Consider the following 9,615-nt stretch of genomic DNA (forward strand, 5'->3'; position numbering starts at 1 on the left):
AGAGAGGTGGCAGCCCTCTGATTCCCCTGCCCAGTGGAGTTGGCAGGGCTGAGGGGGTTGCTAGTCATCTATCCTCTACCCAGCATAGACAGGCTGTGCACCAATTCTCCTACAGGAAGAGTACTGGCGAAGCTGAGTGGAGATCTGATCTTCCATTCCCCCACCGGCCAGAAGCAGGCGTTATTACCATTCTCCCTCCCCCCAAGGACGATGTCAGTGGGATCCAGCAGTGAACAGACTCTCCACATCTTCCTGGAAGAAATAAGACTAAATGAGGTGGTATGAGGCAGAGCTAGGCCCCACTAGGCTTTGCAGCCCTTTCCCTGTGTCTGTGGAACACAATGGGGAATAGATTCTCAACTCCCCCCACCACCAGCAATGAGGTAGGTGAGGTGATGAGAGGTGGAGCCATCAGACACTCTATTTCCCTCTCCTCATGTAGTGTCAGTGGGGTCCAGCAGGGAGCTGAGCTTCCACATTCACTCAGCATCAACAAGGCAGTGAAAGTCAGTGTCACACATTTGCTGGGAAGATGTCAGCAGAGGGAAGGGCTGGCTGAACTTCCACCTCAACTGTCTGCAGTGAGGTGTGAGTGCTCTGTTCCACTTTTGTAAGGGTGATGCTGGTCGGGTCCAGTGGGAAACTGAACATAACCCCCACCTGGACCTCATGCTACACCTCAACAGGTGTAATAAACTCCGATCTAAATCTCACACCTTATACCAAAAAAAAAAAATTCAAAATGTTCATGCATTTAAATGTAAAACTTAAAACTATAAAACCTTTATGAGAAAAGAAATACTAGGAGAAAATCTTTGGGATCAGGTCTAGGTGAACAGTTGTTAAACTTGATACCCAAAGCATAATCCATAAAAGGAAAAAATGATAAATTGGACCTCACTAAAAATATAAACTTTTGCTCTGCAAAAGACCCTGTGAAGAAGATGAAATACAAGCTTAAGACTTGGAGAAAATATTTCTAAAGAAGAATATGACAAAGTAGTAGTATCCAGAACATATGAAGAACTCTTAAAACTCAATGGAAACAACAAAGGAAAAATCCAATTAGAAACTGGGATAAAACATAAACAGACACTCAACCAAAGATAATATTCAGATGACAAAGAAGCATAAGAAAGATGTTTGACATTAGCCATTAGGGAAATGCAAATTAAAACCACTCTGAGATATCACTACATGTCTATTAGAATTCCTAAAATTAAAAAAAAGGATAGTGAAGGAGCAACAGTAACACAAGGTGGCAGCCACCGCAGGCTCGCGACTAAAAGTCCCTCGCAATTTCCAACTGTTGGAAGAACTCAACGAAGGCCAGAAAGGAGCAGGAGATGGTACAATTATCTGGGGTCTAGAAGATGATGAAGACAGGACACTTAAAAGATGGACAGGGATGATAATTAAGCCCCCAAGAACAATTTATGAAAACCAAATATACAGCCTTAAAATAGAATGTGGAGCTAAATACCTAGAAGCACCCCCCTTTGTAAGATTTGTAACAAAAATTAATATGAATGGAGTTAATAGTTCTAATGGAGTGGTGGACCCAAGAGACAAATCAGTGCTAGCAGAATGGCAGAACTCATATAGCATCAGTTGCCCTGCAAGAGCTTCAGCGCCTAATGATGTCTAAAGATAATATGAAACTCCCTCAGCCGCCTGAAGGACAGTGTTACAGCAGTGAATCAAAAAGAAAAACCACCAGCCCTCCCTTACCCCCCATTTGATTTAAACAGTCTTCATTTTCCACAGTAGTAAATTTTCTAGATACGTCTTGTAGACCTCAAAGTACTGGAAAGGAAACTCCCATTCAAAGGCAGTTTATCTTAAGATACTGTAAATGTGATACTAATCTTTTTGTCCATTTGAAATATATAAGTTGTGCCATAACAAATCATCCTGTCAAGTGTAACCACTGTCCACATATGAACTTCTGGGATCAAGAAAGTGTATTTAAATCGATTCCCGTCATAACCGGTGGGGCACATCTAACTCAACTGTGAAAAGACACATCACGCAATCACCTTGCTGCTGATTACATGGCCTGAGGTCTCTGCCTTCTCCCCTTCCCCTCCCCCTGCCTCCTCCCTCCCTGCAACAGCCCTCCAGCTGGGGGTGGCTTCTTAGAGTAGATGTGAGGGTTTCAGGTCACAGCCAGTGGGACTCCTGCTGGGTGTGCGGGGGTGCTTCGTCTGCACGCCTGGTTTCTTTCTTTAAGTCTTAAATGCTGCCCCCCTTCCAAGCCACCATCCTCTTCCCACTCTCCACTACCACCCTTGGCGAAGCATAGATTGTAACCCCCTCAGCTCCCCTCTGAAATTGGCCTTTGGTGAGGAATTCAGGGCTTTCCCCATATCTTCTCCCTCCACCTTATTCGAGCGTGCTGCTTTGTCCTTCCTCCTCCTCAAGTCCCTTTTTGCACCATCACCACCCAGCACTTTCCATGACACTTCCTTGCTTTAGCCAGAAGCCATCAGGTAAGGTTGGAAAGCGTCTGTGACTTCCCTCATTTAGTTTTGGAACCACACTTTTTACTCTCCACCAGCCTGGGAAATGAATGTTGGGTGCTCAGCCCTGCCACCCTCTGCTGTCGTCATCAGCTGATGCATTTTTTAAGCTCAGGTTTTGATAAGGTGAAAAGAACAGTCACCAGGGTTACTGAGACCCGCCAGCTCTCAAAGTCCTTGGTGGTTAAACTTGGAGAATGGCCACAGAAGACACTTGTAGGCACACATAATCCCTCTGAATGAATTGTTTTCTTTTCCTGTAATTGCTTTTGCTTTTAAAATTTGAAGAAGTTTTAAACAGGGCTCTCATTGGGTCATCCTTGCAATCCATTTGGGTCTAGTTTGGAATCTGACAACTAGAACAAAAAGAACCTTAGATTCAGTGCATACTTTGGTTTCAGTGCTGCTGCTTCTCACGGTCCTCAGCAGGGATAAGAAAGAACTTGTTTGTACCCCAAGTGGATCCCCAAAATTGCTGGGCTTGACTTCCTGGCAAATTGCTGCGTTTTTCCACTTTTCTTTTCAGGACCACTAAATGCTGAGGTGTGGATGCATACCAAAATAAAAGGAATTCATTGTATTCTAACGGTTTTTCCTTTTTTTTTTTAGTGTTTGTGTAAAACCACCTTTTGAAGCAGCAACCATCAAGTCTGAAAAGCAGCTGATGTTACCATTAATCTTTTTCTGGGGAAAACCTTAGTTCTAAGGATTTAACGTCCTGTAAGTAAAGTTTAACACAACAGTATTCCATAAGCAGCCTTTTCATTTTTCAGACCATTGCCTGATTTTAATATAATAAAAAGAAGTGTGCATTAATATTAAAAAAAAAAATAGTGACAGCACCAAATGCTGACAACGATGAAAAGAAACTGGAACACTCAAGCTTTGCTAGTGGGAATATAAAATTTTACAGCCCCTCTGGGCAACAATTTGGCACTTTCTTATAAATCTAAACATGAAACTGCCATATTGCCCTGCAATTGCAATCTTGGTTATTCATCCCAAAGAAATGAAAACTTATGTTCACACAAAAATCTGTACACAAAGGTTCAGAGCAGTCTTATTTGTAATAATTGAAAATGGACACAACCCAGATATCCTTCAACTGGTGATGGGTTAAACTAACTGTGGTACTTTCGTCCCATGGAACACTTCTCTCAAATAGAAAGGAATGATCTATCGATACAGGCAAAAAGAAAAGTACACAGAGTGAAAGCACCAATCTCAGAAGGTTATGTGCTGTATGATTCTATTTATATAACATTTTCGAAATGACAAAATTGTAGAGATAGATGACAGATTAGTGGTTGCCAGAGGTGAGCAATGTTGTGGGATGGGATGTTGGCAGTGATAAGACTGTTCTGTATGTTTACTGTGATGGTGAATCTACAAACCTACATATGTGACAAAATTGCATAGAACTAAACACACACACATTAACAAGTAATACTGGGGAAATCCTGCAGGGTAAGTAATACAGGACAGTATTTCAAGAGAATAAAATTTTATAACATTGGTCCTTGCTACTCAAGAGGTGAGCCTGGGACCAGCATAATCAGCATCAACTGGAAGTTTGTGAGCAATGTAGACTCTTGGGCCCACCCCAGACCTACTGAATCAGAATGCCAGATCCCTGGGCAATTCGTACATACATTCAAGTTTGAGAATCACTGGTCCATACTTTATAACAAGAGTTAAAGGCTCAGCTCCAAGTCTCTGGATGCTCTTATGAGTAAAGGCACCATGTCTGTCTTCTGCAGTACTATGCCTTTTGCCTAACACAGTGCCTGACACATAGTAGATGCTCAGTAAGTACTTTCTTTTTAAATGAATGAACTCAGTTCCCATGTACCTTGTAACATTTTCCCATGTCTGGAGACGGGTCTCTGCTCTTAGTGTCAGGACACAGTGTACCTGAGAGAGTATGACATTTGTACTCATTAAGCCTTTCTAAATTCAATCTTTCTAGTACTGACTACATTCTAGATACTGTGCAAGGTATGGGGGAATGCAGATTTAATGTATTGTCTTTAAGAAGAATTACCACCTAATAGGAAAGGCAGATATGGAAATAAGTATTATTTGCTGTAGTAGAGTTTATCATCTTCACCTCCTTTAGCATGAACTTCTGGAAACCTCTTCCCTCCAGAACTCTACTGTAGACTTGCAAATGAAGGCACCTGGGTATGGAGGAAGGCATACTGGACCAAGAACAACAAGACTGTGTGTGCTACAGACTGGGTATTTGGTCTTAGGCAAGTTATTTCACTTTGTAACTTTCATTATCTTCAGCTGCAAAACAAAGATGAAATCATCTCCATGCGACTACTGAAACTATACATTTGGAAATACTGTGTCAACTGAAAAGTAAAAGACCTCTAAAACTTAAATGATTTTTGTTATAAGAATATTCTGGAAATAAGTTCACAATGCTCGGAGGTGGAAATGGCATTGCTGTTTCTATGAGTCTGATATAATATGATAGAACACTCTTCAGTCTATTTTAAGCAATTATTTCTTCATAGATAGTATGACTATCCATGCTACTTTGAGGTTTATAATTTGTAAATATTTGTAAATATATATTTGATGCAATACAGTTAGCATCATCATTTTCTCTAGCAAGAGCTTTCAGTTACTTCTCTCCTCCAGAATTCTATTCTGTATTCCCAAATTAAGACACTGGGATGTGTGGCATATAAATAATATTTCAAATAGTTAACTTCCTCAAAGGGACCTTTGAAATATTTGGGATGCAAACACATTCTGGGCATGAAAGCCTTTAATGGTCTGGTACAGGCCACATGCAGTTTAGGCGGCTTCCTTCCCAGACATGCCTGTTACTGGTTGAGTTGATAATGAGTTAAATTGTTTCTGGTATTTCAACTCAACCTCTAAGTTCTCTTGAGATATTCTGGACAAAGCCCAAGATTCTACAAGTGGGTCATTTTCAGCTAGGTGTAAGCTTTCAACTCACAGGGAACTTGACTACATAAATCAGTTACAGAAGGAGAAGAAGGAAATATGAGCTGTAAAATATTGACTCACAAGGTTTTTGCAAATGCTCGTGGATTTAATGTTATTTGGGGCCTACTTGTCTCTGATGGCCTCAACAATTGGGCAAAACTATTCAAATAGTTCAGTCCTTCCTGGCTTTAGTGATAATGACCAGAAATTAATGGATCAAAAATCATAATCATATTCATGAACACAAGCCTGTGTACTGATCATAAAGTTAGGAAAGCATCACTGCTTACCTTAAGTATGGCAGGGTAGGCCTGGCATAAAATTACAGACACCATTGGAATAAATGAAAAGTTCCAGGCAAAATGCATCTGATTTGTATGTGGGAAAAGCCACATATACTCTCTGGCCAGGGGGTTATCCTGAGAAACTTAGAGCAGGCTTTCCCTGTGTTCTTTTAGAGGGCCAAATAGGAGTCAGTCTTTCAGGAGAGCAGGGAGGCAAATTCTCAATCAGTGTAAAAGTGGAACTTAGTAATTATTAACACCTTCAACAAATTTATTAAGCACCTGCTAAGTAACCCAGCCCATTATAGATGCTTGTCATTTATTAGTGAACCAAATAGACAAAATCTGCATTTCATGAGGCTTCATTCTGGGTTTTGAGACACGAACAATAAACGATAAAGATAATAACTAAACTATGTAGCATGCTAGGGAATGCTAAGTACAATTAAACAATGATAAAAGGAATGCAGAGAATGAAGAATGCATATAACTCAGCCACAGTAAAACAAACAACCTGATTAAAAAATGGGCAGAGGAGCTGAATAGGCATTTTTCCCAAGAAGACATATAGATGGCCAACAGGCACATGAAAAGGTGTTCAACATTACTAATTATTAAGGAAATGCAAATTAAAACCACAATGAGATATCACCTCACACCCGTTAGAACGGCTGTTATCAAAAATATAATAAATGACAAGTGTTGGCAAGGATATGGAGAAAAGGGAACCGTCATACACTGTTGGTGGGAATGTAAATTGATGCAGCCACTATGGAAAGCATTATGCAGATACCTCAAAAATTACAAACAGAACTACCATATGATCAAGCTATCCCACTTCTGGGTACTTATCCAAAGATACAAAAACACTAATTTGAAAAAGTATATGCACACTTCTGTTCATTGCAGCATTATTTACAATAGCCAAGATATGGAAACAACCTAAGTGCCCATCAATGAATGATGTATATATATATACAATGAAATACTATTCAACCGTAAAAAAAGATGAAATCCTGCCATTTGCAACATGATAGATGGACCTTGAGGGTATTATGCTAAATAAGTCAGATGGAGAAAGACAAATTATGATTTCACTCACATGTGGAATACAACAAACAACAAAACAAAATAAATGAAAACAACAAACAAAAACAAACACATAGGTACAGAGAACAGAATAGTGATTACCAGAAGGGAAGGGGCAGGGGGTAAGTGAAATGGGTAAAGGGGAGTCAACTGTATGGTGATGAACGGAAACTAAATTTTTGGTAGTGAGCATGCTGTAGTATAAACAGGAGCAATATAATGTTGTACACGGGAAACTTATATGATGTTATAAACCAATGTTACCTCAGTAAAAAATAATTTTTAAAAATGAGGGCAGAGAGAATCAATGGGAGTACCACATGGGAAAAGTGAGTTGCAACTCAAAAAGGGGTGGTCAATGTAAAGGTAACCTTTGCACAGAGATATGAAGGAGGTGAGTAAGCAAGTCGTATGGATGTCTGGGATGAGGAATGTTCCAAGCAGAAGAAACCACTGAGCGAAATCCCAAGGCAGGAGTGTGCTTGGTGTGTTCCAAGAACAACGCAGAAGCCAGGGCAACAGGAGTGGAGTAAGAGAGGATGAGGAGAAGGAGATGAAGTTGGAGCAGTCACAGAGGGCCAGACCCTGTAAGAACTTTGGTTTTGACTCAGAATGGACTAGGGAGGCATTGGAGGGGTTGAGCAGAGTGATGTAATCTGTAATTTTTAAAGGATATCTCCAGCTGTTTTGTTGAAAATCATCAATTGGGGCCTGAGATTGGAAGCAGAGAGGCCTATTAGGAGGTTGTTACTATAATCCAGGCAAGAGATAATAACCGTGGCTCCAACCAGGATAGCAGTAAAGCTGGAGAAAAGTGGGCATATAGCAGATGTATTTTGATGTTAGGGTTAACAGAATTTCTTGGCAGTTTTGATGAGGCTTGGGAAGGAAAAAGAAGAGCCAAGAGCAACTCTAAGGTTTTTGGCTTGAACAAGTGAAATAACAGAATTGTCCTCAACTGAGATTGTGAGTAAAGTATGTTTGGGGAGTGAAATTTTTAACAAGGAATGAGAGATGGTAACTGGTCTTGTTGCAGTGATCATTTCATAATGTATAAAAAATACTGAATCACTGTGTGGCACACTTGAAACTAATATAATATTGTATGTTAATCATAACTCAATAACAAAATTAAAATTAAAAAAGAACCCACTCAATTTGAAATGTATGTTAAACAATTATAATTGTTGGATGTACAACTTGTATATATAACTATGAAGTCCAGGATGGAGTTCAAAGCTAGGATATACATTTCAGTGTAGTCAGCAGTTAGATACTATTTAAAGCCATGGGAGTTAAGTTCACCAGGAGCAGGGACAGGGAAGGAGTTGAGTGTAATATTGAATATAAAGTTGGGACCAAGGACCGAACCCTGGGGCACTCCAAGGCTAAGGGGCAGAAAGAAGAGAAAGAAACAGAAAAGGACTATATAGCATGAAGCCCGTCGTGGTTGCATGGTACTTTCTAAACCTGTTCAGTGTGTCAGCATGCTCTGTGGGTCTGTGCCGTTAATTACAATATGGGATGCTTAAACTCCCAACATTTGGTTACACTGCAGAATAAGAAATGTTAAGTCCCTTTGCATACAGTGTCTGCCATGCCTGTGGGGGCCAGGGAGAGGTGAGGAGCAGAGGTGGATGTCATATAAAGCTGCAAACTGGTTGCCCTCTCAGGATTATCACCTTGTGTAAGTCATGTTGTGCTGGCATCTGGTCTCAGCTTTTCGGGCGTAGGAATGAATGCAGTTAATATACCCAAAGACTAGCCACTGCAATGGATTCACACTAAATCACACAAAACTATTATGTGAAAGAGAAGCCAATTTGTTAATGTTAATGGGCAATAGTTTCCCCAGAGACCATCATGTCTAATAAAGCCAGAGGGATGTATTCAACAACAATCCATAGATTCAGGACTTCCCTGGTGGTCCAGTGGTTAAGACTCTGTGCTTCCACTGCAGGTGGCACGGGTTCAATCCCTGGCCTGGGAACTAAGATCCCACATGCCGTGTGGCACAGCCAAAGGAAAAACACACACACACACACAACAACACTGTCCAATCCACAGATTCCTTTTTCACTCTCCAGACATCCTGGAAGACAAAGTATACATGAATTTGCTTTGTGAGGATAAACCTAGAACAATGTGAGTAAAACAGTTTAGGGGGATTTATGCCTAATAATTGGAAGGACCCAAGAAATGTCTCTATCCTACAACAGAGTCTCACTCATTCAACACAAGTTGATTGAGCATCTGTGATATGCCAAGTGCTGTCACAGGCAAGATATCTACTTATTTGGAGTTAACATTCTTCGAGCAGTGGGAGGTATGGTTGACATAAAACAAACACTAAATAGAATAAATTTATGGTGATAAATATTATGGAAAATAGTAAAAATTCAAGTGAGGTAAAGAGAACAGAGTGCTGGCCATTTATTCTTAATGTTATCAAAAGAATTTTCAGCACCCTGGGAGATAAAATATGCATTACCCATGAACTTGTCTGCTGCCACAACTGCATAGAAGAGGAATCCCACTATTTACAATACTTCATGTAATTCTGGGGCTAACAATATAAAATTTGCTCTAAAAATAGCCCATCGTTCACTAAAACTTTTCCCCAGTTATGGAAAATCTAATGCTTATCATCGCCACGGTACATCTTAACTTATGTTTTTAAAAATTTGGGAATCGAGTTGTTTTTAAAAGGAAATCAAGTTCCTATAGAAATAAAGTTAAATAAGATATTGAAC

General features: G+C 40.1%; 1 pseudogene; it reads left to right on the plus strand.

Moving 5' to 3' along the window:
- Positions 1 to 210: 210 nt before the first annotated feature.
- On the plus strand, positions 211 to 1,742 carry LOC132482584 (ubiquitin-conjugating enzyme E2 variant 1-like; annotated as a pseudogene).
- The last annotated feature ends 7,873 nt before the right edge of the window (positions 1,743 to 9,615 follow it).

Source organism: Mesoplodon densirostris, chromosome X, assembly GCF_025265405.1.
Source record: "Mesoplodon densirostris isolate mMesDen1 chromosome X, mMesDen1 primary haplotype, whole genome shotgun sequence".
Taxonomy (NCBI): Eukaryota; Metazoa; Chordata; class Mammalia; order Artiodactyla; family Ziphiidae; genus Mesoplodon; species Mesoplodon densirostris.